Source organism: Triticum aestivum, chromosome 1A (assembly GCF_018294505.1).
Source record: "Triticum aestivum cultivar Chinese Spring chromosome 1A, IWGSC CS RefSeq v2.1, whole genome shotgun sequence".
In the NCBI taxonomy this organism is placed as follows: domain Eukaryota; kingdom Viridiplantae; phylum Streptophyta; class Magnoliopsida; order Poales; family Poaceae; genus Triticum; species Triticum aestivum.
The window spans coordinates 60786232-60809066 of NC_057794.1; the positions used below are offsets into that span (position 1 = coordinate 60786232).

Below are 22835 nucleotides of genomic sequence, written 5' to 3' on the forward strand. Positions count from 1 at the left end.
ATGGTGTGGCAGCACGGCATCGTCCTCGCCATGGGCCTCAAATCCGACCACTTCGGCCCCCTCGTAGCTGTAAAATCTCTGTCCACCTCCTACCCTAGTGTGTCAGCTCATGCGTGCGTGTGATGCCCTAACTCCCGCCACCCGATCCCTCTCGCAGAAAGTGTGCGACTGCCTCCTCCGTCACGGAGCGCTGCAGCTGCCAGAGATTGTCCGCCGTCTCAAGCTCCCGCCAGGCCAAGTGAAGAACTCTCTCCTTGTCCTCATCCAGCACAATTGCGTTCAGGCCTTCTCATCGACGAGAGGCAAGCCCATATGCAAATCCTTGAGTATTTTATTTGATTTGATGCCCTCCTAGTCCGTGACTCCATTTTTCTGTGATTGTAGGCAATAGGATGGTGACGCTCTACCTGGCCATCTTCGATAATGTCCTGCATCGGCTGCGCTTCTCAAAGTTCATCTCTGTTATCCGTGCGGACATTCCAGAGGTATTTACTTTGTTGTGAACTTGATTTTAATTCACGCCTGCTTGTTATAAGTCGGGATTGATTAAAACAGCAGTCATAATTCTCTGAATGCTGAAACCAGTGTGGAGCAGATGGTACTGTAGATTTTGTGCACCTATGAATTGTGCCTTGTGATTCTCGTTGCTAGATGCATATTGACCTTGATTAATGGTCTAGAAGTGATGACATGAGGTACTTGCAAAATTAGGTCGGTGTCCTGAGGATGTCTTTTGCTCTTTCACAATATTTAGGTACTGCAATCACTAAAGATTATTAGCAGTTACCATGGCAATGACAAATGCTGATTGGTTAACGATTAGTTTGTCGGTTGTTTAAAAAATAAAAACATGTCCCCTATCTATATTCTTTTTTTTGAAATGGTCACCGGGGGGGGGGGGGGGGGGGGGGGGAGGCTCCCCACCTGAATATATTTCAAAAAGAGGTGAAATGTTTACAGAACTCCCGTAGAGCGAGAGGAGAGGAAATCACGGCACAGCCCGGCGTGATCCTTAAGTAATGCCGTCCTGAGACGGTGAGACCAAAGAATAAGGTCATCTAGGATCGCTTTGATCGTACTTCTCGCATCAATCTCGAGATTCTGGAAAACTTTTTTGTTCCTAGCATCCCAGATTTTCCAGAGAATGAGAAGTAGCAAGAAGGGGCGGATTGTGGACGGCAGAGCAGGCGGCCAGGCGGAGGTGAAGAACTCAGCGATCGGGGAGAACTGAGGTTGAATACCGGTAGCATGCCATACCCTGCGAGCCGCCGGACAGGTGAAGAAGAGGTGGTCACGATCCTCCACCGCGATGTTACAACAAGGACAAGTGTTGCAGCTTAAGATGTGCTTCTTGCGCAGGTTCTTCTTGGTGTTCAGGCGATCCAAGTAAAATAACCAACCGAAGATCATCACTCTCTTCGGCACCCTTGAGTCCTAAACCAAGGCAAGGACTTGGTCGTTGAGCTGGGTGGATAGGGCTGCGTATGCGCCTCGCGTGGTGAAATTTTCACCATTCAGCAGCCTCCTAGTGTCCGGTTCCTGTGAGGTAGACACATCCTGCAACAAAGAGTTGGGAGAGGCAAGTTCTGCGACTGCAGTATTGGTTAGTCGAGTACGAAGAGCAAGCTCGATCCCTTCCTTTAAAATGTTAGCTACTAGGGCATTTTGTTTGGTGTGGTGGGAGAAGAGAGCAGGGTAAATGATAGCTAGAGGCTCAGGCAGAAGCCAACGATCTAACCAAAAGAAGGTGGACTGTCCATTACCAATGGAACAGCGAGAAATCTCTCTCAGGCTCTGCAACTGTTTATAGATAGTTTTGGCAAGGAAGGAGCTGTTACTACCAAAACCAATGTGAAGTGGCGAGTGATGTAAGATCCAATCTTTCCAAGGAAGGTTGGTGGATCATGCACCCATAATTCTGGATTCTAACACTACGAAGCCAAATGTCCGTCGCCCTTTCAAATTTGAATTGGGATGGCTGCATCGGGATGGATTTATAGACATAATTAAGAATGTTTGGGAGAAGCCCGCTGTTGGTCGTACGCCTATTCAGAGATGGAACTTTAAAATAAGGGCCATGAGGAAACAGCTCACTGGATGGGCGAAACACATCAACATGATATATAAAAAAGAAAAACAAAGACTCTCTACCATTATTGACGACCTTGACAAAATTGCAGAGACGCGCACCTTATCTCAACATGAGATTGAGCTGAAAAATCAATCTAACGAGAAGGTTGCACGACTTTTGCGAGAAGAGGAGATCAAATACTACCAGAGATCCAAAGCTGACTTCATCTTGATGGGTGATAGTAATACAAAATACTTCCAATTGATCGCCAATGGGCGGCATAAGAAAAAATGCATTTACAGTCTCCAACAAGATGAGGGGCAGATCGAAGGACATGAGGAGCTCAAGAAGTATATCACCAAATACTACAAATCTCTGTTTGGAGCGTCAGTTGAAGGGAAATTCACCCTTGACGAGACCCGAACGGATGATATTCCACAAGTCACGGCAGAAGAAAATGATATCCTAACGGCACCATTCTCGGAAGAGGAGGTGAGAGCGGCGGTGTTCCAAATGGAACATAACAAAGCTCCAGGGCCAGATGGTTTCCCCGCAGAATTCTATCAGAATTTTTGGGATATCATCAAGATCGACCTTTTGGATTTGTTCAATTGTCTTCATGCCGACTGACTAGACCTATTTAGACTTAATTTTGGCGAGATTGTCTTGTTGCCCAAGACTAAGGAGGCCGAACGGATCCAACAGTTCAGACCCATATGCCTCCTTAATGTTAGCTTCAAAATTTTTCACCAAAGTGGCCACAAATAGGTTAAACTCGGTAGCTGATCATGTTGTTCGGCCATCTCAAACGGCGTTCATGCAAGGAAGGAATATACTCGATGGCGTAGTAATTTTGCATGAGACCGTTCACGAGATGCACCAGAAAAACATGAGTGGAGTAGTATTCAAAATTGACTTTGAAAAAGCCTATGACAAGGTCAAATGGTCTTTCCTCCAACAAGCCCTAAGAATGAAAGGTTTCTCCGATAAATGGCGTCAGTGGATCCAAAATTTTGTAACTGGAGGTAGTGTGGCCATCAAAGTCAATGATGATGTAGGCTCTTACTTTCAGACAAAAAAAAGACTACGACATGGTGACTCCATTTCTCTAATGTTATTTAACATTGTTGTTGACATGTTGGCTATTCTGATTGAGCGTGCTAAGCACGAGGTCAGATAGAAGGAGTAGTGCCACATCTTGTGGATGGTGGCCTCTCTATTCTGCAATACGCCGATGACACAATTCTTTTTATGGAACATGACCTAGACAAGGCTCGAAACCTAAAACTCTTGCTCTCAGCGTTTGAGCAAATGTCGGGTCTCAAAATTAACTTCCATAAAAGTGAACTTTTCTGCTTTGGAGAAGCCGTTGAGGCGGCTGCCGATTATGCTAACCTCTTTGGTTGCGCACATGGCCAATTCCCGATTAAATATTTGGGAATACCGATCCACTATCAGCGTCTCACCATTGCGGAGTGGAAACATGTAGAGGAGCGTCTAGAGAAACGATTGAGCAGTTGGAAAGGCAAGCTGCTCTTAGTTGAAGGACGGTTGGTTTTGATTAACTCCGTTCTCACAAATATGGTTCTCTATATGCTTTCTTTCTTCCAACTCCCAAAAGAGGTCCTACAAAGATTGGATTATTTAAGATCCAGATTTTTTTGGCAAGGAGATGGAGAAAAGAAAAAATATCGGTTGGCCAAATGAAGCATGGTTTGTAGGCCAAAAGAGCAAGGCGGCCTTGGAATTCATGACCTATAGGTCAAGAATGAGGCCTTGCTCAGTAAATGGTTGTTCAAACTTCTTACCGAGGATAGTGTTTGGCAAACCATGTTGCGCAACAAGTATCTAGGCCAAAAGGTGGTGTCCCAGGCATATTGGAAACCTGGTGACTCGCACTTCTGGGCTGGCCTAATGGCGGCAAAGAAACATCTCTTTCACTTTGGGTCTTTCGCGATAAAAGACGGATCAGAGATTCGATTCTGGGAAGACATCTGGCTAGGTAATGCCAGTCTCAGAGAACAATATCCAGCCTTATATAACATTGCTCGTGATAAGAACAACACTATTGCGCATGTGCTCAGTTCATCCCCGCTGAACATTTAGTTTAGGAGGGATTTGATTGGCCCCAGACTTCTGTCATGGCATAATCTTTTGTCCCGGTTGGATTCGATTAACTTGACACAAGGCCGGGATGTGTTTCGCTGGAACTTTACTACATCAGGGTCTTTTACAGTAGACTCTATGTACCGTGCGCTCACACATTCTGAGGTACCAGTGAGTAATAATAAGAAAATTTAGAAGTCCAAGATTCCACTAAAAGTGAAAATTTTCATGTGGTATCTTCGTAAAGGAGTTGTGTTGACCAAAGACAACCTCGCACGACGCAACTGGCCAGGGAGTAAGAAGTGTTGTTTTTGTACTCATGATGAGACAATCAAACACCTCTTTTTCCAATGCAAGTTTGCACGTTCTACGTGGTCAATCATCCAAATAGCGTCAAATTTATATCCGCCCACAAGTGTTGCCAATATATTTGGTCACTGGTTGGACGGTATTCCAAATAGGTTTAAAGCACTTATAAGGGTGGGAGCGTACGCCTTAATTTGGTCGCTCTGGCTATGTAGAAACGATTTGGTTTTTAATGGAAAAATGCTTCTCCTCTGCAGGTTATTTTCTGTTGTACGCACTCGCTTCATACGTGGTCTATGCTACAACGATTGGAGCACCAATCATTGTTCAAGGCGGTGTGTACGCGGTTGGAGCAGGTGGCTACGAAGGTTTTTTCCCAACATGGGTGGCAGCATAACCTCCGGATCGATCCACCACCACCTTCGACATAGGCATAGTGTCGGTCTATAGGACTTTACTGTTGCCGATATGTCGTTTTATATTTCTTGTTTTTTGTCAGACTTTTGGATTTGGCTGTGTGCATCTTAGTTATGCAGAGGCTGGGTGTTACTCATAATGTTTTGTATCCCCTTGATGCTACATTCCGAGATAATAAAATCACCCTTTATCGAAAAAAGGAAGGTTGGTGGAGCGCATGAACTTGTAAGCAAATTTTAGCAGTAGACAAAAATTTTGTGCGCGTAAATTTTTGACACCTAGACCACCTGCGACTTTTGGAGTGCAAACCTTATCCCAAGCTACCAGTGTAATGCCCTCGATGTGGCTATATCTCCTACGTGTCGAAGCACGACTAAGAGGCATAACCGCATTGAAAGCAATGTCGCAAGTGAGGTAATCTTCACAACAACCCATGTAAATAAATAAAGGGGAAAGGTACATAGTTTGGTTACACTCGCCACGTCACACAAATACATAAATAAGTCATTACATTCATCCAATACACTCAAGGTCCGACTACGGAACCAAAATGAAGATAAACCCCAAATGCAATATAGTCCCCGATCGCCCCAACTGGGCACCACTACTGATCATCTGGGAAAGACACGTAGTAACGGCGAGAGTCTTCATCGAACTCCCACTTGAGCTCGGTCATATCATCTGAAACGGTATCATCGGTCCATGCATCTGGTTTTGGAAGTAATCTGTGAGTCACGCGGACTCATCAATCTCACACCCTCGCGATCAAGACTATTTAAGCTTATAGATAAGGTAAATGTATGATGTGGAGCTGCAGCAAGCGACTAGCATATATGGTGGCTAACATACGCAAAAGAGAGCGAGAAGAGAAGGCAAAAACACAGTCGAACAACTATGATCAAGAAGTGATCCTAGAACAACCTACATCAAACATTACTCCAACACCGCGTTCACTTCCCGGACTCCACCGAGAAGAGACCATCACGGTTACACACGCGGTTGATGCATTTTAATTAAGTTAAGTTTCAGGTTATCTACAACCGGACATTAACAAATTCCCATCTGCCCATAACCGCGGGCACGGCTTTCAAAAGTTCAAATCCTTGCAGGGGAGTCCCAACTTAGCCTATCACAAGCTCTCACGGTCAACGAAGGATATTCCTTCTCCCAAGACAATCCGATCAGACTCGGCATCCCGGTTACAAGACATCCTCGACAATGGTAAAATAAGTCCAGCAACACCGCCTGAATGTGCCGACAAATCCCGATAGGAGCTGCACATATCTCGTTCTCAGGGCACACTCAGATGAGACATCCTACGAGTAAAACCAACCCTCAAGTTTCCCCGAGGTGGCCCCGCAGTCTACTCGGTCGGACCAACACTCAGAGGAGCATTGGCCCAGGGGGGGTTTAATAAAGATGACCCTTGGGCACCGGAAACCCAAGGGAAAAAGTGGCTAGGTGGCGAATGGTAAAACCAATGTTGGGCATTGCTGGAGGAGTTTTATTCAAGGCAAACTGTCAAGGGGTTCCCATTATAACCCAACCGTGTAAGGAACGCAAAATCCGGGAACATAACACCGATATGACAGAAACTAGGGCGGCAAGAGTGGAACAAAACACCAGGCATAAGGCCGAGCCTTCCACCCTTTACCAAGTATATAGGTGCATTAAGATAAACAAGATAATATGGTGATATCCCAACAATAAACATGTTCCAACAAGGAACGATCTCCAATCTTCAGCTGCAACTAGCAACGCTATAAGAGGGGCTGAGCAAAGCGGTAACATAGCCAAACAATGGTTTGCTAGGACATGGTGGGTTAGAGGTTTGACATGGCAATATGGGAGGCATGATAAGCAATGTGGTAGGTATCGTAGCATAGGCATAGCAAAAGAGCGAGCAACTAGCAAGCAAAGATAGAAGTGATTTCGAAGGTATGGTCATCTTGCCTGCAAAGTTCTCAGAGTTGCCTTGATCCTCGAAAGTGTACTCAACGGGCTCCTCGATCACGTACTCGTCTCCCGGCTCTACCCAAGCAAGAACAACAAGCAAAAGGAACACAATCAACCACGTGCAATGCTCAAACAACATGATGCAAACATGGTGTGATATGCGGGATGCGGTATGCGACGCATATGCAAGATTTGGAAAGGAAAGAATGAACCTGGCCTCAACTTGGAAGTCCAAGAGTGCCACTGGAAATAGGAGTTGATTTCGGTTGAAATCGATATAAAGATCATCGGAATCGGATGCACGGTTTGGAAAGGGTAAGCAAAACAAATATGGCACCGGTCTGCGATTAACAGCAAGTAGCCTTCTAAATGCATCAAGATAAATATGCTACAACACTCAAACATGACAACAAAATACATGGCAGGGATCCACTCATGATGCTTGACAAAAGATAAACACTGAGCTACGGCTAAATCACTCATTAACAGGTTCAAACAAGCATGGCAAAAGTGCAAAAGATAACAGGTTTCAGACTTTATGAAATTAACAGCATGTCAGGAATTTATCAGTAGGAAAAACAAAGTTTAGAGCACGATAACTACATGCTACAGGCACATATCATGGCAAAGCAAGGCATGGCATGAAGCTACTCAAAGCATATAATAAAAGTCCCTTAGTGACCATAAGCCAAAAGGGATCAGAAAATACAATTGCAAGCATGTGAACATAGCAAAAACATAAACAGATTCAGACTTAGTGAAAAACTGGAGCATGTCAAAACAATTAACAAGTAGGCATGTTTATGAGCTTGATGCACTCACTACGAGGCATTGCATGACAAACTGAGCATACACCCATCAAATAGACATGGCATAGAAGCTAGACATGGCAAGAACAACAACATAGCATCCACGGATCAATAGCAACAACCTCGGCAAAATTCCTAAACATATTAACAATCTGTGCAGGAACATTTTATAGCAAAAGTAGAGCTCGATTGACTCAAGCTAGGGTGCTCCATAATTGCAAACAAAGAAATGGATGGATAGAGCACCACAATATCTACAAAACATCCTTACCGATCATCCTCAAAAGAGGCACGGATCACTAGGAAACAACATGAACATATGGCATAAAACAAAAACAGGACAAGGACTTGTTCTTTATAGTCTTCTTGTTCAATGGACGTGGGTACTTGTTCTTTATAGTCTTCTTGTTCAATGGACGGTAGTCGACACAAAGTCGATCCGTTCCATCCTTCTTCTTCACAAAAAGAACTCCACAACCCCATGGAGAAGAACTTGATCGGATGAGACCCATTCGCTCTTGAATATTGAGTTGTTTCTTCAGCTCCTTCAACTCTTCAGGTCCAAGCTTGTAAGGACGTTTGCAAACAGGTTCCGTGCCAGGCTCAAGATCCATGACAAATTCAACTGGCAAGTGCGGAGGCATTCCTGGAAGCTCTTCTGGAAAGACGTCTTGATATTCGCAAACGACTGGAATTTGAGAGATGGCATCCATCTCATGAAGGAAATATGCCCTAGAGGCAATAATATGTTATTATTTTATTTCCTTATATCATGATAAATGTTTATTATTCATGCTAGAATTGTATTATCCGGAAACATAATACTTGTGTGAATACATAGACAAACTAAACGTCACTAGTATGCCTCTACTTGACTAGCTCGTTAATCAAAGATGGTTATGTTTCCTAACCATAGACATGTGTTGTCATTTGATTAACGGGATCACATTATTAGGAGAATGATGTGATTGACATGACCCATTCCATTAGCTTAGCACCCGATCGTTTAGTATGTTGCTATTGCTTTCTTCATGACTTATACATGTTCCTATGACTATGAGATTATGCAACTGGAGGAACACTTTGTGTACTACCAAACGTCACAACGTAACTGGGTGATTATAAAGGAGCTCTACAGGTGTCTCCAAAGGTAAATATTGGGTTGGCGTATTTCGAGATTAGGATTTGTCACTCCGATTGTCGGAGAGGTATCTCTGGGCCCTCTCGGTAATGCACATCACATAAGCCTTGCAAGCATTGCAACTAATGAGTTAGTTGCGAGATGATGTATTATGAAATGAGTAAAGAGACTTGCTGGTAACGAGATTGAACTAGGTATTGAGATACTGACGATCGAATCTCGCGCAAGTAACATACCGATGACAAAGGGAACAACGTATGTTGTTATGCGGTCTGACCGATAAAGATCTTCGTAGAATATGTGGGAGCCAATATGAGCATCCAGGTTCCGCTATTGGTTATTGACCGGAGACATGTCTCGGTCATGTCTACATTGTTCTCGAACCCGTAGGGTCCGCATACTTAGGGTTTCGATGATAGTTATATTATGAGTTTATGGGTTTTGATGTACCGAAGTTAGTTCGGAGTCCCGGATGTGATCACGGACATAACGAGGAGTCTCGAAATGGTCGAGACATAAAGATTGATATATTGGATGGCTATATTCGGACACCGGAAGTGTTCCGGGTGATTTCGGAGAAAACCGGAGTACCGGAGGGTTACCAAAACCCCCCGGGAGAATTAATGGGCCTTATGGGCCTTAGTGGAGAGAGAGAAGGGCAGCCAGGGCTGGGCCGCGTGCCTCCTCCCCCCTGGTCCGAATTGGACTAGGAGAGGGGGGGGGGCGGCGCCCCCCTTTCCTTCTCCCTCCCCACTTCCTTCCCCCTCCTAGTAGGAGTCCTACTCCTACTAGGAGGAGGACTCCTCCTTGGCGCGCCTATAGGGCCGGCCGGCCTCCTCCCCTTGCTCCTTTATATACGGGGGCAGGGGGCACCCCTAGACACACAAGTTGATCCACGTGATCGTTTTCTTAGCCGTGTGTGGTGCCCCCTTCCACCATAATCCTTGATAATATTGTAGCGGTGCTTAGGCGAAGCCCTGCGACGGTAGAACATCAAGATCGTCACCACACCGTCGTGCTGACGGAACTCTTCCCCGACACTTTGCTGGATCGGAGTCCGGGGATCATCATCGAGCTGAACGTGTGCTAAAACTCGAAGGTGCCGTAGTTTCGGTGCTTGATCAGTCGGGCCGTGAAGACGTACGACTACATCAACTGCGTTGTGCTAACGCTTCCGCTGTCGGTCTACAAGGGTACGTAGGTCACACTCTCCCCTCACGTTGCTATGCATCACCATGATCTTGCGTGTGCGTAGGAAATTTTTGAAATTACTACGTTTCCCAACAGTGGCATCCGAGCCTAGGTTTTATGTGTTGATGTTATATGCACGAGTAGAACACAAGTGGGTTGTGGGCGATATAAGTCATACTGCTTACCAGCATGTCATACTTTGGTTCGGCGGTATTGTTGGACGAAGCGGCCCGGACCGACAGTACGCGTACGCTTACGCGAGACCGGTTCTCCCGACGTGCTTTGCACAAAGGTGGCTAGCGGGTGTCAGTTTCTCCAACTTTAGTTGAACCGAGTGTGGCTGCGCCCGGTCCTTGCGAAGGTTAAAACAGCACCAACTTGACAAACTATCGTTGTGATTTTGATGCGTAGGTAAGATTGGTTCTTGCTTAAGCCCATAGCAGCCACGTAAAACTTGCAACAACAAAGTAGAGGGCGTCTAACTTGTTTTTGCAGGGCATGTGTGATGTGATATGGTCAAGACATGATGCTAAATTTTATTGTATGAGATGATCATGTTTTGTAACCAAGTTATCGGCAACTGGCAGGAGCCATATGGTTGTCGCTTTATTGTATGCAATGCAATTGCGCTGTAATGCTTTACTTTATCACTAAGCGGTGGCGATAGTCGTGGAAGCATAAGATTGGCGAGACGACAACAATGCTACGATGGTGATCAAGGTGTCGCACCGGTGACGATGGTGATCACGACGGTGCTTCGAAGATGGAGATCACAAGCACAAGATGATGATGGCCATATCATATCACTTATATTGATTGCATGTGATGTTTATCTTTTATGCATCGTATCTTGCTTTGATTGACGGTAGCATTTTTAGATGATCTCTCGCTAAATTATCAAGAAGTGTTCTCCCTGTGTATGCACCATTGCGAAAGTTCTTCGTGCTGAGACACCACGTGATGATCGAGTGTGATAGGCTCTACGTTCAAATACAACGGGTGCAAAACAGTTGCACACGCGGAATACTCAGGTTATACTTGACGAGCCAAGAATATACAGATATGGCCTCGGAACACGGAGACCGAAAGGTCGAGCGTGAATCATATAGTAGATATGATCAACATAGTGATGTTCACCAATGAAACTACTCCATCTCACGTGATGATCGGACATGGTTTAGTTGATTTGGATCACGTAATCACTTAGATGATTAGAGGGATGTCTATCTAAGTGGGAGTTCTTTAGTAATATGATTAATTGAACCTAAATTTATCATGAACTTAGTACCTGATAGTATCTTGCTTGTTTATGTTTGATTGTAGATAGATGGCCCGTGCTGTTGTTCCGTTGAATTTTAATGCGTTCCTTGAGAAAGCAAAGTTGAAAGATGATGGTAGCAATTACACGGACTGGGTCCGTAACTTGAGGATTATCCTCATTGCTGCACAGAAGAATTACGTCCTGGAAGCACCGCTGGGTGCCAGGCCTGCTGCTGGAGCAACACCAGATGTTATGAACGTCTGGCAGAGCAAAGCTGATGAATACTCGATAGTTCAGTGTGCCATGCTTTACGGCTTAGAATCGGGACTTCAACGACGTTTTGAACGTCATGGAGCATATGAGATGTTCCAGGAGTTGAAGTTAATATTTCAAGCAAATGCCCGGATTGAGAGATATGAAGTCTCCAATAAGTTCTATAGCTGCAAGATGGAGGAGAACAGTTCTGTCAGTGAGCATATACTCAAAATGTCTGGGTATAATAATCACTTGATTCAATTGGGAGTTAATCTTCCAGATGATTGCGTCATTGACAGAATTCTCCAATCACTGCCACCAAGCTACAAGAGCTTCGTGATGAACTATAATATGCAAGGGATGAATAAGACTATTCCCGAGCTCTTCGCAATGCTGAAAGCTGTGGAGGTAGAAATCAAGAAGGAGCATCAAGTGTTGATGGTCAACAAGACCACTAGTTTCAAGAAAAAGGGCAAAGGAAAGAAGAAGGGGAACTTCAAAAAGAACAGCAAGCAAGTTGCTACTCAAGAGAAGAAACCCAAACCTGGACCTAAGCCTGAAACTGAGTGCTTCTACTGCAAGCAGACTGGTCACTGGAAGCGGAACTGCCCCAAGTATTTGGCGGATAAGAAGGATGGCAAGGTGAACAAAGGTATATGTGATATACATGTTATTGATGTGTACCTTACTAATGCTCGCAGTAGCACCTGGGTATTTGATACTGGTTCTGTTGCTAACATTTGCAACTCGAAACAGGGACTATGGATTAAGCGAAGATTGGCTAAGGACGAGGTGACGATGCGCGTGGGAAATGGTTCCAAAGTCGATGTGATCGCGGTCGGCACGCTACCTCTACATCTACCTTCGGGATTAGTATTAGACCTAAATAATTGTTATTTGGTGCCAGCGTTAAGCATGAACATTATATCTGGATCTTGTTTGATGCGAGACGGTTATTCATTTAAATCAGAGAATAATGGTTGTTCTATTTATATGAGTAATATCTTTTATGGTCATGCACCCTTAAAGAGTGGTCTATTCTTATTAAATCTCGATAGTAGTGACACACATATTCATAATGTTGAAGCCAAAAGATGCAGAGTTGATAATGATAGTGCAACTTATTTGTGGCACTGCCGTTTGGGTCATATCGGTATAAAGCGCATGAAGAAACCCCATACTGATGGACTTTTGGAACCACTTGATTATGAATCACTTGGTACTTGCGAACCATGCCTTATGGGTAAGATGACAAAAACACCGTTCTCCGGTACTATGGAGAGAGCAACAGATTTGTTGGAAATCATACATACAGATGTATGTGGTCCGATGAATGTTGAGGCTCGTGGCGGATATCGTTATTTTCTCACCTTCACAGATGACTTAAGCATATATGGGTATATCTACTTAATGAAACATAAGTCTGAAATGTTTGAAAAGTTTAAAGAATTTCAGAGTGAAGTTGAAAATCATCGTAACAAGAAAATAAAATTCCTACGATCTGATCGTGGAGGAGAATATTTGAGTTACAAGTTTGGTGTACATTTGAAACAATGCGGAATAGTTTCGCAACTCACGCCACCCGGAACACCACAGCGTAATGGTGTGTCCGAACGTCGTAATCATACTTTACTAGATATGGTGCGATCTATGATGTCTCTTACTGATTTACCGCTATCATTTTGGGGATATGCTCTAGAGACGGCCGCATTCACGTTAAATAGGGCACCATCAAAATCCATTGAGACAACGCCTTATGAACTATGGTTTGGCAAGAAACCAAAGTTGTCATTTTTGAAAGTTTGGGGTTGCGATGCTTATGTGAAAAAGCTTCAACCTGATAAGCTCGAACCCAAATCGGAGAAATGTGTCTTCATAGGATATCCAAAGAAACTATTGGATACACCTTCTATCACAGATCCGAAGGCAAGACTTTTGTTGCTAAATTCGGAAACTTTCTAGAGAAGGAGTTTCTCTCGAAAGAAGTGAGTGGGAGGAAAGTAGAACTTGACGAGGTAACTGTACCTGCTCCCTTATTGGAAAGTAGTACATCACAGAAACCAGTTTCTGTGACACCTACACCAATTAGTGAGGAAGCTAATGATAATGATCATGAAACTTCAGAACAAGATACTACTGAACCTCGTAGATCAACCAGAGTAAGATCCGCACCGGAGTGGTACGGTAATCCTGTTCTGGAAGTCATGCTACTAGATCATGATGAACCTACGAACTATGAAGAAGCGATGGTGAGCCCAGATTCCGCAAAATGGCTTGAAGCCATGAAATCTGAGATGGGATCCATGTATGAGAACAAAGTATGGACTTTGGTTGACTTGCCCAATGATCGGCAAGCAATTGTGAATAAATGGATCTTCAAGAAGAAGACTGACGCTGACGGTAATATTACTGTCTACAAAGCTCGACTTGTTGCAAAAGGTTTTCGACAAGTTCAAGGGATTGACTACGATGAGACCATCTCACCCGTAGCGATGCTTAAGACTGTCCGAATCATGTTAGCAATTGCCGCATTTTATAATTATGAAATTTGGCAGATGGATGTCAAAACTGCATTCCTGAATGGATTTTTGGAAGAAGAGTTGTATATGATGCAACCGGAAGGTTTTGTCGATCCAAAGGGAGCTAACAAAGTATGCAAGCTCCAGCGATCCATTTATGGACTGGTGCAAGCTTCTCGGAGTTGGAATAAACACTTTGATAGTTTGATCAAAGCATTTGGTTTTGTACAAACTTTTGGAGAAGCCTGTATTTACAAGAAAGTGAGTGGGAGCTCTGTAGCATTTCTGATATTATATGTAGAAACTAATTGGAAATGATATAGAATATCTGAATAGCATAAAGGGATACTTGAATAAAAGTTTTTCAATGAAAGACCTCGGTGAAGCTGCTTACATATTGGGCATTAAGATCTATAGAGATAGATCAAGACGCTTAATTGGACTTTCACGAAGCACATACCTTGACAAAATTTTGAAGAAGTTCAAAATGGATCAAGCAAAGAAAGGATTCTTGCCTGTGTTACAAGGTGTGAAATTGAGTAAGACTCAATGCCCGACCAATGCAGAAGATAGAGAGAAAATGAAAGATGTTCCCTATGCTTCAGCCATAGGCTCTGTCATGTATGCAATGCTGTGTACCAGACCTGATGTGTGTCTTGCTATAAGTCTAGCAGGGAGGTACCAAAGTAATCCAGGAGTGGATCACTGGACAGCGGTCAAGAACATCCTGAAATACCTGAAAAGGACTAAGGATATGTTTCTCATATATGGAGGTGAGAAAGAGCTCATCGTAAATGGTTACGTTGATGCAAGCTTTGACACTGATCCGGAAGATTCTAAATCGCAAACCGGATACGTGTTTACATTAAACGGTGGAGCTGTCAGTTGGTGCAGTTCTAAACAAAGCGTTGTGGCGGGATCTACATGTGAAGCGGAGTACATAGCTGCTTCGGAAGCAGCAAACGAAGGAGTCTGGATGTAGGAGTTCATATCCGATCTAGGTGTCATACCTAGTGCATCGGGTCCAATGAAAATCTTTTGTGAACAATACTGGTGCAATTGCCTTGGCAAAGGAATCCAGATTTCACAAGAGAACCAAGCACATCAAGAGACACTTCAATTCCATCCGGGATCTAGTCCAGGTGGGAGACATAGAGATTTGCAAGATACATACGGATCTGAATGTTGCAGACCCGTTGACTAAGCCTCTTCGATGAGCAAAACATGATCAGCACCAAACCTCCATGGGTGTTAGAATCATTACTGTGTAATCTAGATTATTGACTCTAGTGCAAGTGGGAGACTGAAGGAAATATGCCCTAGAGGCAATAATAATGTTATTATTTTATTTCCTTATATCATGATAAATGTTTATTATTCATGCTAGAATTGTATTATCCGGAAACATAATACTTGTGTGAATACATAGACAAACTAAACGTCACTAGTATGCCTCTACTTGACTAGCTCGTTAATCAAAGATGGTTATGTTTCCTAACCATAGACATGTGTTGTCATTTGATTGACATGACCCATTCCATTAGCTTAGCACCCGATCGTTTAGTATGTTGCTATTTCTTTCTTCATGACTTATACATGTTCCTATGACTATGAGATTGACATGATGTGATTGACATGACCCATTCCATTAGCTTAGCACCCGATCGTTTAGTATGTTGCTATTGCTTTCTTCATGACTTATACATGTTCCTATGACTATGAGATTATGCAACTCCTGTTTGCCGGAGGAACACTTTGTGTGCTACCAAACGTCACAACGTAGCTGGTTGATTATAAAGGAGCTCTACAGGTGTCTCCAAAGGTAAATGTTGGGTTGGCGTATTTCGAGATTAGGATTTGTCACTCTGATTGTCGGAGAGGTATCTCTGGGCCCTCTCGGTAATGCACATCACATAAGCCTTACAAGCATGGCAACTAATGAGTTAGTTGCGAGATGATGTATTACGGAACGAGTAAAGAGACTTGCCGGTAACGAGATTGAACTTGGTATTGAGATACCGACGATCGAATCTCGGGCAAGTAACATACCGATGACAAAGGGAACAACGTATGTTGTTATGCGGTCTGACCGATAAAGATCTTCGTAGAATATGTGGGAGCCAATATGAGCATCCAGGTTCCGCTATTGGTTATTCACCGGAGACATGTCTCGGTCATGTCTACATTGTTCTCGAACCCGTAGGGTCCGCACGCTTAAGGTTTCGATGACAGTTATATTATGAGTTTATGAGTTTTGATGTACCGAAGTTAGTTCGGAGTCCCGGATGTGATCACGGACATAACGAGGAGTCTCGAAATGGTCGAGACATAAAGATTGATATATTGGACGGCTATATTCGGACACCGGAAGTGTTCCGGGTGATTTCGGAGAAAACCGGAGTACCGGAGGGTTACCGGAACCCCCCCGGGAGAAGTAATGGGCCTTATGGGCCTTAGTGGAGAGAGAGAAGGGCAGCCAGGGTGGGCCGCGCGCCTCCTCCCCCTGGTCCGAATTGGACTAGGAAAGGGGTGGCGGCGCCCCCTTTCCTTCTCCCTTCCCACTTCATTCCCCCTCCTAGTAGGCGTCCTACTCCTACTAAGAGGAGGACTCCTCCTTGGCGCGCCTATAGGACCGGCCGGCCTCCTCCCCTTGCTCCTTTATATACGGGGGCAGGGGGCACCCCTAGACACACAAGTTGATCCACGTGATTGTTTTCTTAGCCGTGTGCGGTGCCCCCTTCCACCATAATCCTCGATAATATTGTAGCGGTGCTTAGGCGAAGCCCTGCGGCGATAGACCATCAAGATCGTCACCACGCCGTCGTGCTGACGGAACTCTTCCCCGACACTTTGCTGGATCGGAGTCTGGGGATCGTCATTGAGCTGAACATGTGCTAAAACTCAGAGGTGTCATAGTTTCGGTGCTTGATCGGTCGGGCAGTGAAGACGTACGACTACATCAACCGCGTTGTGCTAACGCTTCCGCTGTCAGTCTACAAGGGTACGTAGATCAGACTCTCCCCTCTCGTTGCTATGCATCACCATGATCTTGCGTGTGCGTAGGAAATTTTTGAAATTACTATGTTTCCCAACAGCTCACCCTTCTCATTGAGAGAAAACAGACGAATGGTATCATCACGAGCGGCAAAGACAATTACATCCTCAGACGAATGAGTCAATTGAATCTGCCTGGCAGCACAATCAAGGTGAGCCTTGTGCTTAGAAATCCAATCCATTCCGAGAATAAGATCAATATCCGAGTTACCAAGGACCACTGGAGAGGACAGAAACTTGTAGTCGCCCAACGTGATAGAGACATCGGGAGCAACCAAACTAGAAGTCAAAAGCTTGCCGGGAGAAACAACTTGCATGAATTTAGGCATAACCTCAGTATCAACATTGTGCTTCGATGCAAATGGGAATGACAAGAAATAATGCGATGCACCAGTGTCAAAAAGCACTTTTGCAGGAACATCATTAAAAGGAAGGTTACCCATGATGACATCTGACGAGTCCTCTGCCTGAGCTGCATTCATCATGTTGACCTTGGCATGCTTGGGGTTATGCTTGACCACTGCGGTACTGGCAGATCTCACAGGAGGAGGAGGAGGAGGAGGAAGAAGTCTCTGATTGAAGCATTTGTTGGCATAGTGGCCCTTCTGTTGGCACTTGTTGCACGTGACCTCTAAAAGCGGACGGTGATACGGAGCACTTGATCTTGGAGCTTGAGACGAAGTCTTGTTATGAAAGCTTGGGTTGGGTGGGTGGGAAGATCCATTGCCACCTTTGATCTTCTGCTGATAAGGCTGACGGAACGGAGGAGGAGGCAGCCAATACTTTTGCTGCTTAGCCACTTGAGTTGAGGAATAAGAAGTCACATCTTTGACTCGCTTCTTGGAAGCATCGCACTTCAGTTGAGCAGTCTCTTGCTTCATTGCCATATTGTAGAACTCATCGTACTTCTTCGGCTCAAAAAGGAGGAGAGCTAGTTGGAGATCTTCTCTGAGGCCACCCCTGAACTGATAAATCATGCTCTTCTCGTCAGGGACGTCCTGCTTGGCGAAACGAGCGAGCCTCTGGAACAGAATGTTATACTGGTAAATAGACAAGCTGCCTTGCTTCAGGTTGCGAAATTCCTCACGCTTTCTTTCAACAACACTCTGAGGAATGTGATGAGCTTTGAAGTCTTGACAGAATTCATCCCAGGTAATCACACGGCCTCCTTTGGAATCTTTGTATTGATGAAACCATTCCGCAGCTTGGTCTTTGAGTTGGAACAAGGCAACTTGACAAAGTCCTCAGGCCTGACGTTGCTGCACTCGAAATGCTCGCATATATCCACGAGCCAATCATCAGCGTCTGAGGCCTCGACACAGTTGCTGAAGGTCTTTGGTTGGTTAGCAAGGAACTGGTTTAGTGTAGCAAACCGATTCTGATTGTTGCCATGTCCTTGGTTGCGCTCTTGCAGAATTTGCATGATCAGCTGTGTGTTTGCATTGGTAGCGGCCATCACAGCTTGCCATGCCTCCGGAGGTGGAGGTGGTGGTGGCGGATCCTGATTCTGATTCTGACCCTTAGCAGGAGCCATCCTGAAGAGGGTGACATCCGTTAGCATCTTGACAGACATATATTCAAGCTGAATCAAATGGATAGAAATTGCAACTTATAGTCTTCACATCCGAACAAAATGAACGAATGCATTCCAATTGAAATGGTCACATTTCCATAAATTGAGAAGCCACTAGATAGAGGTAGAAGAATAAAACAACAAGGTACAGACAAGAACAAATACTTGGTGAGGATTACCCAATCCCAAACCAAATATCCGCGGAAGAAGAACTAGAGCTACATGAATTCCCACCTATGAAACTCCCGAACCTTTCCGGTTATGCAATCAGGTGTTGGGGATACAGGGGAAGCATAATATCTCACCCAAAGCTAGCAAATCCTACATCCAGCTGTATCCATCCTTCAACACATAACCAAGAAAATTTCGGAAATCATTTACCTCAACCTTCAAAAGGCATCCATTATACGAGTTATGGCAATACTCCCGAACTCCCGCCCCAATACTGGGTGGAGTCGAGGTTATCTCACCAACAACTGCATAAAAGAGATTTTCGATGTCGGCAAAACTCAGGTATTCCAGAATCTCAATGATAAAATTGTGACGACAACACCTCGGAGCTCAACTCCCCGGGACACTACCACAACCCCTAAATGTCAGGAGGCACCAAGAACAATGTTCTCGTCACAAAACCATCGGAACGATTCCAAGATACCCGCGTGATCCTAAATTTTTTGTAGTGAAATTTGAGAAGAGAAGAGTCAAAACTCTACGTCAGGATGCCTCACCAGAGCGACGAAGGGACTAAGGAGTAAAAAGAATTCCTAACTCTCCGATATATATAATCCTAAATGACTCAAAACATTTTTCTAGAGTCAACAACGTCAACGATTCGATCAAGCAGGGGGCTCCTAAGGTCGAGGAAGGCTCTGATTACCAACTTGTAACGCCCTCGATGCGGCTATATCTCCTATGTGTCGAAGCACGACTTAGAGTCATAACCACATTGAAAGCAATGTCGCAAGTGATGTAATCTTCACAACAACCCATGTAAATAAATAAAGGGGAAAGGTACGTAGTTGGCTTACACTCGCCACGTCACACAAATACATAAATAAGTCATTACATTCATCCAATACACTCAAGGTCCGAGTATGGAACCAAAATGAAGATAAACCCCAAATGCAACATAGTCCCCGAACGGCCCAACTGGGCACCACTACTGATCATCTGGGAAAGACACGTAGTAACAGCGAGAGTCTTCATCGAACTCCCACTTGAGCTCGGTCATATAATCTGGAACGGTATCATCGGTCCCTGCATCTGGTTTTGGAAGTAATCTGTGAGTCACGGGGACTCAGCAATCTCACACCCTCGCGATCAAGACTATTTAAGCTTATAGGTAAGGTAAAGGTATGATGTGGAGCTATAGCAAGCGACTAGCATATATGGTGGCTAACATACGCAAAAGAGAGCGAGAAGAGAAGGCAAAAGCACGGTCGAACAACTATGATCAAGAAGTGATCCTAGAACAACCTACGTCAAACATTACTCCAACACCGTGTTCACTTTCCGGACCCCGCCGAGAAGAGACCATCACGGTTACACACGCGGTTGATGCATTTTAATTAAGTTAAGTTTCAGGTTATCTACAACCGGACATTAACAAATTCCCATCTGCCCATAACCGCGGGCACGGCTTTCGAAAGTTCAAATCCCTGTAGGGGAGTCCCAACTTAGCCCATCACAAGCTCTCACGGTCAACAAAGGATATTCCTTCTCCCAAGACAATCTGATCAGACTCGGCATCCTAGTTACAAGACATCCTCGACAATGGTAAAACAAGTCCAGCAACACCGCTCGAATGTGCCGACAAATCCCGATAGGAGCTGCACATATCTCGTTCTTAGGGCACACTCAGATGAGACATCCTACGAGTAAAACCAACCCTCAAGTTGCCCCGAGGTGGCCCCGCAGTCTACTCGGTCGGACCAACACTCAGAGGAGCACTGGCCCAGGGGGGTTTAATAAAGATGACCCTTGGGCTCCGGAAACCCAAGGAAAAAAGAGGCTAGGTGGCGAATGGTAAAACCAATGTTGGGCATTGCTGGAGGAGTTTTATTCAAGGCGAACTGTCAAGGGGTTCCCATTATAACCCAACCGTGTAAGGAACGCAAAATCCGGGAACATAACACCGATATGACGGAAACTAGGGCGGCAAGAGTGGAACAAAACACCAGGCATAAGGCCGAGCCTTCCACCCTTTACCAAGTATATAGGTGCATTATGATAAACAAGATAATATGGTGATATCCCAACAATAAACATGTTCCAACAAGGAACGATCTCCAATCTTCACCTACAACTAGCAACGCTATAAGAGGGGCTGAGAAAGCGGTAACATAGCCAAACAACGGTTTGCTAGGACATGGTGGGTTAGAGGTTTGACATGGCAATATGGGAGGCATGATAAGCAATGTGGTAGGTATCATATCATAGGCATAGCAAAAGAGCGAGCAACTAGCAAGCAAAGATAGAAGTGATTTCGAGGGTATGGTCATCTTGCCTGCAAAGTTCTCAGAGTTGCCTTGATCCTCGAAAGAGTACTCAACGGGCTCCTCGATCACGTACTCGTATCCCGGCTCTACCCAAGCAAGAACAACAAGCAAAAGGAACACAATCAACCACGTGCAATGCTCAAACAACATGATGCAAACATGGTGTGATATGCGGGATGCGGTATGCGATGCATATGCAAGATTTGGAAAGGAAAGAATTTACCTGGCCTCAACTTGGAAATCCAAGAGTGCCACTGGAAATAGGAGTTGATTTCGGTTGAAATCGATATAAAGATCACCGGAATCGGATGCACGGTTTGGAAAGGGCAAGCAAAACAAATATGGCACCGGTCTGCGATTAACAGCAAGTAGCCTTTTAAATGCATCAAGATAAATATGCTACAACACTCAAACATGACAACAAAATACATGTCAGGGATCCACTCATGATGCTTGACAAAATATGAACACTGAGCTACGGCTAAATCATTCATTAATAGGTTCAAACAAGCATGGCAAAAGTGCAAAAGATAACAGGTTTCAGACTTTATGAAATTAACAGATTCAAACTTAGTGAAAAACTGGAGCATGGCAAAACAGTTAACAAGTAGGCATGTTTACGAGCTCGATGCACTCACTACGAGGCATTGCATGACAAACTGAGCATACATCCATCAAATAGACATGGCATAGAAGCTAGACATGGCAAGAACAACAACATAGCATCCACGGATCAATAGCAACAACCTCGGCAAAATTCCTAAACATGTTAACAATCTGCCAGGAACATTTTATAGCAAAAGTAGAGCTCGATTGACTCAAGCTAGGGTGCTCCATAATTGTTAACAAAGAAACGGATGGATAGAGCACCCCAATATCTACAAAACATCATTACTGATCATCCTCAAAAGAGGCACGGATCACTAGGAAACAACATGAACATATGGCATAAAACAAAAACAGGACAAGGACTTACTGAAATTCTAAGTCCCTGAAATCAGCATCATTGAGTAGGCTACTTTGCATGCTTGTGCTAGTCACCACGAAGATCACAAAAATACATGACATACACCCTTGTAAATATGGCATGGCAATCTACAAAACACATGTAGAGCTCAGGATTATAGCATGCACACATTAAATATGGCAAAAATGACAAAAGGCCATTCGCTGAAACAGATCTGAAATAATCATCACATAGCCCTCTTCCAACAGCATTTCAGGCATCAAGATGAGCTCAAATGAAAATGATGCAGTGAGACGAAATGATGTACTCGTCGAGACGAACATTTTGATATGCTACACACACGAATCGGAGCTACGATGAGGAAGTTATGGCATGTCAAAGAATGCAAAAATTAACGAGAGGAGAGGGAAAAAGTCAACCCTCAAGAACAGATCTAGGGTTCCTCCGCGGGGTACTGTAGCGATGCAGCGGCGGATCTCGCCGGAGAAGCTGCGCGGGGCCGTCGGAGTTGCCGAGGAGAGGAGGCCGGCCGGATGGCGAGGTGGCGGAGGGCGGCGCCGGACTTGGGCGGCACGGGCGGAGTTCGTCGGCGGCGGGAGCGGCAAGGACGGGCGGCGAGGCAGCGTGGACGGGGCGGCGGTGACCGGGCAAGGCGGCGGTGCGGCGATGTCGGCGGCGGCGGCACGCAGCCCCGGCAAGAGCTAGCGGGCG

At 44.8% G+C, this 22835-nt stretch overlaps 1 pseudogene; it reads left to right on the forward strand.

Annotated features, from left to right (window-relative positions):
• LOC123093172 (uncharacterized) overlaps positions 1–22835 on the forward strand; it is a 43190-nt pseudogene continuing 20355 nt past the window's right edge.